Source organism: Plecotus auritus (assembly GCF_963455305.1).
Source record: "Plecotus auritus genome assembly, chromosome: 9".
In the NCBI taxonomy this organism is placed as follows: Eukaryota; Metazoa; Chordata; class Mammalia; order Chiroptera; family Vespertilionidae; genus Plecotus; species Plecotus auritus.
Window position 1 is genome coordinate 19,467,020 of NC_137783.1, and position 6,138 is coordinate 19,473,157.

Genomic DNA, 6,138 nt, shown 5'->3' on the forward strand with positions numbered 1-6,138 from the left:
GTCACCAGTAGAGTGAGGCTTGGACAACAGATGTCTCACTCCAGAGCATGTAGCCATCAAACCCTCTCAGAAGCCACCGGGGCAGAGACCATGGGTTTCCAAGCAAAGTGCATTTCTAACTCTGGGAGGAGATCTGTGGGAGAATGAAAACTTTTTCATCCCCTCTGGAGAGGGTCTGGGCCTGCCTGGGGTTGACAGGCACAAGGAAATGAAGCTCTGCTGGCCCAGATGGCCCAGAGCATCAGTGGCCAGTGCCTCGCCCCCATTGGTGCTACTCTAGGGGATGGGACCTGGTGAATGCCAGGTGCGAGTCAGAAGAAACAGGAAGGGTGAAAAGAACATAATTGGAGGCTATTTTTGGCATTGGGAGCTATTTTGAGATGGTGAGAGGTTAGAGAAAACACTAGGACAAGGCTGTCAGGAGTCAATTGGGCTCTGGCACATAATAGACTTAGCAGGGGCCACCGGTGTCTGGGGCACTTTGTAACAGTTTTGTAAGGTGTAAATAAGCCGCCCTTGTTGGGAAGAAGGGCTACATTGCAGCTGGAGGGACAGAAGTCTGAACGCACAGTAACAGGGGATGAGCTCCCCCTTGTGGCACTTCATGGTAATGTCAGCCCTGAACTCGGGCCTAGGCATCTGGGGAAATTCCTTCCTGTGTTGTCTAGATAGAACAGTGGTTCCCAACCTTTTTTTTTGGCCATGCCCCCCTCCCTCCCCACACCAAGCATCTCTAAAATCCTGATGTCCCCCCGTGACATATAATTATTATTCAAAAAGTGAACTCCTTTTTACGTGGAGAAAGCCTAAAAGGCCCTTAACTTGGTCTACACACGCTTCCAAAGAACATAGCATCCATGAAAGAGAAAAATAAAAGAATGAAAGGACAGTTGAAGTACTGAGGAAGAAATCACTAAGAAATTGTTTAAATAATAATAATAATATGAAGCAAATAACGTTTCAAAACATACAATAGAGGCCTTAAGTGCATAAATATGTCACAATATATATTTATATGCTGAATATGAGGCCCCTAGGACCATAAGAAATGCAAAAAATTCACTGTTAATAACTCATTCTCAAATTTCCCCCCTTAAAAATCAAATTGCCCCCCTGTGGGGTGTGTGCTGCCCCCCCCCCCCCCGCCCCCATTGGGAACCACTGGTCTAGAACTGATAAAGTGCTTACAGGTGTTTGGCCTTGCACTAGTCATTTACATCCATCGTTTCACCTTCACAACAGTTGGTGGGGAACTGTTTCTCTTCACCAGCACTTGTCCTCCATCCTCTACCCTCAGGTTCAGGCAGAAGCCTCACTTCCTCCCAGAGAAGCCTGCTGCCCCTGCCCCTGCCCCTGGGTTCTGTCCCTCTGCTTGGTACACCCAGAAAGCCTGGCTGTCTCTCTGATGCTTCTCACACTTCACTACGATTAGTTTACCTAATTGTTTACCTTCACCAATGGACCATAACTTCCTCAGGCAGCTTACTCTCCATTACATCCCTGGCAGAGAGAAGGGACTGAATTCATTTTTGTCGAATGAGTTAATGATGAATGAGAGAGTATTCCTGGCATGCATAGCTCGGACACAGGGTCAACGTCACAGCCTAGAGTTATTTGGTGCTTCAAGCTGGCACTCACTTTAGGGAGAATATCTCTAAAGACCGTTAACCTTGAAATCTCGAGCACTTCCCCTTGCAAAACCCCAGACAGCTACATGTTATATTCCTTTGTATTTGAACCATTCCTTCACTGGTCCAAAGTAGGGAGAAAAAAATCAAGGAAGGATTCTATGATACAACCATTGGATGTTGGGACAGAGTCCCTGAGCGTTGGTCCTGGGTATGGTCGCTGAAGTGGAGGAAGAGGGTCCATCAGTGAACATCGCCCAGCAGATGAACCCCAAGAGGACATTTAAGCTGGCTTTCCAAAATTGGGGCCACGATCAGTGGGGTCAGGGATCACACCTTCCATCTCTCACTGTGTTACCTTTTGTGAAGCTTTAATAAGTGACTTGGCCTCTCCTGGTTAGAGGTTTCTCCTCATTCATCATTTGTATGTAATGGTGAAAATGGTACCACAGATGTGCCACAGAAACACCTTGGAATACCCTCAGAGCATTGGAAAGACTTCTAACAGTCTATTTCTACAGATGAAGAAATGGAGACTCAAAGAGTAATACAATTTGCTCACGATCACACAGCTGGGAATTGGCAAAGCTGGGATGGCAATCCAATGTGTGCTCTTAAAATTGTTTTGAATAAATAACATACTCACATCACACAATATTCAAACAGTGCAAAGCAGTGACAAGTCCGCCTTGCTTCCACCCTCTCTCTCAGGCACTCCATTGCTTTTTCCAGAGAACCAGAGCGAGTGTTCTTCCCAAGCTTTTCTATACAAACTGAAACCTACATATTCTTCTCACACACATGCACATGTGGAAGGAAGCCTGGCATGCGCCCTGTTCTGCATCTTGTTCTTCCCACCTAACAATAGACAAAGTGTCCCCCAAAATGTATACACACTTTTTCTCTTTTTAAAATACATTTTTATTGATTTCAGAGAGGAAGGGAGAAGGAGAGATAGAAACATCAATGATGAGAGAGAATCACTAATTGGCTGCCTCCTGCATGCTCTCTACTGGGGACTGAGCCCAAAACCTCGGCATGTGCCCTGACTGGGAATTGAACCATGACCTCCTGGTTTATATGTTGATGCTCAATCACTGAGCCACACCAGCCGGACTACACACTTTTCTGATAGCTCAATTGATGTTTCTTTCTTTTCAGATTTAACCCATTTGAATGAATAATTATTCAAAGTGTGTATACATTTTTGGGACACCATATATATATCTTAGAGAGGTTACCCCACATCATGGAGTCAATGGGGGGAAAATGGGATATCTGTACCTATTGTTGTCTCATTCTTTTCATGGCTGCACACTATTACACTGAAGCATATGCCATAATTTATTCACCCAGTCCTCTATGGATAGACATTTGAGTTCTTTCCAATCTTTGGCAATTACAAATAATGTCCCAATGCATATGTTTGTAAACATGTCATTTCTCACACATGAATGCGTATCGGAACCAAAGCCTCTTAAGTATTATACTTTGTTTACTCATTTGCTTGTTTGGTCATTCCTTCATTCAGGCCCTAAGAACACAGAGATGAATTGAACCTGGTCCCCTCCCTGGAAGTGTTGGCAGAGATGGTGAACCAGCCAAGGAAGGAGTGTTGGCCATTCTTGGCTCTGAACCTGACTGACAACCGATCTGAGGACTGACCTCCAAGTTCCTGGATGGATGCTGGGAGTTAATGTAGACCACACACATCCTTACACTGCCCTGTACCCTTCCCAAGCCTTTCTGGTATGGCAATTTTCTGCCCTATTTGTCAGTCTTCCTTTGAGTGGTGTTCTGGAAGACCCGTTGCAGACTCTAGAACAGGTGCAGTATGGAGCGCGCCCTCTTGTGGACGCAGTATGAAAAAAACAGTATTGCTGACCCCTTCCCGTCTTCTAGTGCAGAGGAGCACAGTTCCAAGACTTCTCCTTTGCCTCAGGTGCTAAAGGCAGAGGGGAAAGAGTTCTTCCAAATCCTGCTGCCTCCTTCTAGACAGTGGAGACTCAAATTTAGGGGTATCCTGTTCCCTAAGCTGCTTTAGAGTATGAAATTAAGAGAAGAGTGTCAGAGGAATGAAAATCTGGAAACAAACAAAAAATGGCCCATCTGGTGTGGCTTAATGGTTGAACATTGACCCATGAACCAGGAGGTCACAGTTCAATTCCAGCCAGGGCACATGTCTGGGTTGCGGGCTTGATCCCCAGTGTGGGGTGTGCAGGAGGCAGTTCATCAATGATTCTCTCTCATCATTGATGTGTCTATCTCTCTCCTTCTCCCTCTCTCTGAAATCAATAAAAAATGTATTAAAAAAATAATAATGAAGGGAGAATCAGAGATGGAAAAATTGGTCCACCTACCACAGACAATAGTACAGTGAAGGCCTGGGGACTGGCGGGGGGGCGGGGGGCGGCTGCCGGGTGGAGGGAGTCAATGGGGGAAAAATGGAACATCTGTAATGCTTTCAACCATAAAAAAGAAAAAGAAAAATGGGTCCACTACAATGGGCTGAGATCAATTGTAACGGAAATTGCAAAGACTACTGTCTTCACTCTCCAGGTTCATAGACCTTTGTGAGTTCCCAGACACCCCCGCCCCCCGCCTCTCTGCAACTAAGATAGTGATGCTCAAATCAGCACGTGAGGCCTAAACCCAGCCAAGTAAGGCAGGGCTTGCCCTTAGGTAGAGCCAATCCTAAAGCCCCTCTGCCTTTGGGAAAGACTCTGAGTTGAACTTATGGCTTGATGTGGCCTTGTGCATCTGACCAGCCCCAGGAGAGAAAGTGCCTCCAGAACCCAGTCTGGCCCCTGGTTCTTCTCCATATTTAACCTGCCTGCTAACCAATGACAATGGCCGTACCAAATACATCTATCCATTCCATGAGCCGGGGCACCTGAGTTCTGGGTCTCCGTCTTCTGAAACCAAACTACTCCTGAGGCTATCCTGGATCTTCACTTGGGAGAGGCAGCCAAGGCTGTGGGAGGCTGTGGCTTGTATAGCCAGGGTCACATGGGAGAGAGTGGAAGTCCAGATGGGAAAAGAAAGAAGTTAGTCCTGGTACTGGGAGCTTTTTAAGTGACAAGTGCGGTAGGCAGTCTTTGCAATGGTTCCACTGATCCCTGGTCCTATGGAATCACCTCCCCTTGAGTGTGGGCTATACCTACAGACTTGCTTCTAATAAATAAAATATAGAAAAAGTGAGGGGCTGTTACTTTTGATATTAGGTAACAAAAAGACGGTGGGTTCCATCTTGACTGTAGATTCCCTTTAGCTTGCTCTCATAGGTTCTTGCTTACATGCTCTGATGAGGCCAACTGCCAGGTGTGCTTCCCTGCAGAGAGGCTCAGATGGCAAGGAACTGAGGAAATCTACCAGCCAACAGCCAGTGAGACACTGGGGTCCTGAGTCCAATAACCCACAAGGAACTGAATCCTGACAACAACTATGTAATGGACTTGGAAGTAGATCCTTCCCCAGTCAAGCCTTCAGATGAGATTGCATCCCTCGGTAACTCCTTGATTGCAAACTTTCAAGAGGAATGCACACTAGAAGAAGGTTGGACAGATGCAGAATGGGTATCCACCACACCTTACAACTGATAGTGAAACTACATCCTCTCTCACAGAAATCCCACTAACTCAACCCATCTAGCCCACCCCACCCCCACTTCCACCTTCCTTAGCCTCAGCCTGTCTTAGGAAGGAAGGACCCTCTCTGCCATCCACTCCAAAGATGTTTTATCTGTTTGGTCAAGCACAGCCTTATTCTCTAGGTAGAACCATCATTCAGTAATTCTCACTCTGCCTACCCCTGAAAGATCAAAGTCAGGCTGCTAATCTTGGGGTCATTATTACCGATGTGCTCAACTATTCTTATCAAAATGTATGCCTTATTCCTCAGGACCTATTTGGGAGGAACCCAAAAGGACCCCAAGGGGAAGAGGATCTTAGCTAATTTTCACTCAGAGCATCCCCTTTGATGCCAACAAGCGTTGGAGAATCTTATCTTTGGTCCTCTCCAAGTCTTGTCTCCTAGTATCCTGCTGACTGAATGATGTGGAGAGGGCAGTGTCCCTGTATCTCTATTGCCCTAAGATTTCCTTAATCTCTGTAGATGGGAGAAGGAGCTCAGTAACAACCATTTATGAAGCACCACTGACTCAGCCCTGAGGCAAGCACTGGGACAGAGTTGGCCACAACTCAGAGGGTGCCCTCCCGAGCCTGCAGGCTAGTGGGAGAAGAAGACAAGTAAATGAGCATCCACAAAACTCTGTGATGAGAGTGATGAGAGAAGAATACCAAGGATATTTTGAGAGCTAGGAAGAAAGCATAATTCTTTCCTGAGGGCAGGGAAGGCTTCACAAAAGATAAAAGTTTATTGGGCACCCATGAAAGAGGAGAAGGCATTCCAATAAAGGAAATGACATGTACAGGGCCATAGAGGTCTGAGAGAGTGCAGCACACTCGGGGAACTGCACGCTGTTTGGTAGAGATGGCACTCCAGTGAGAGG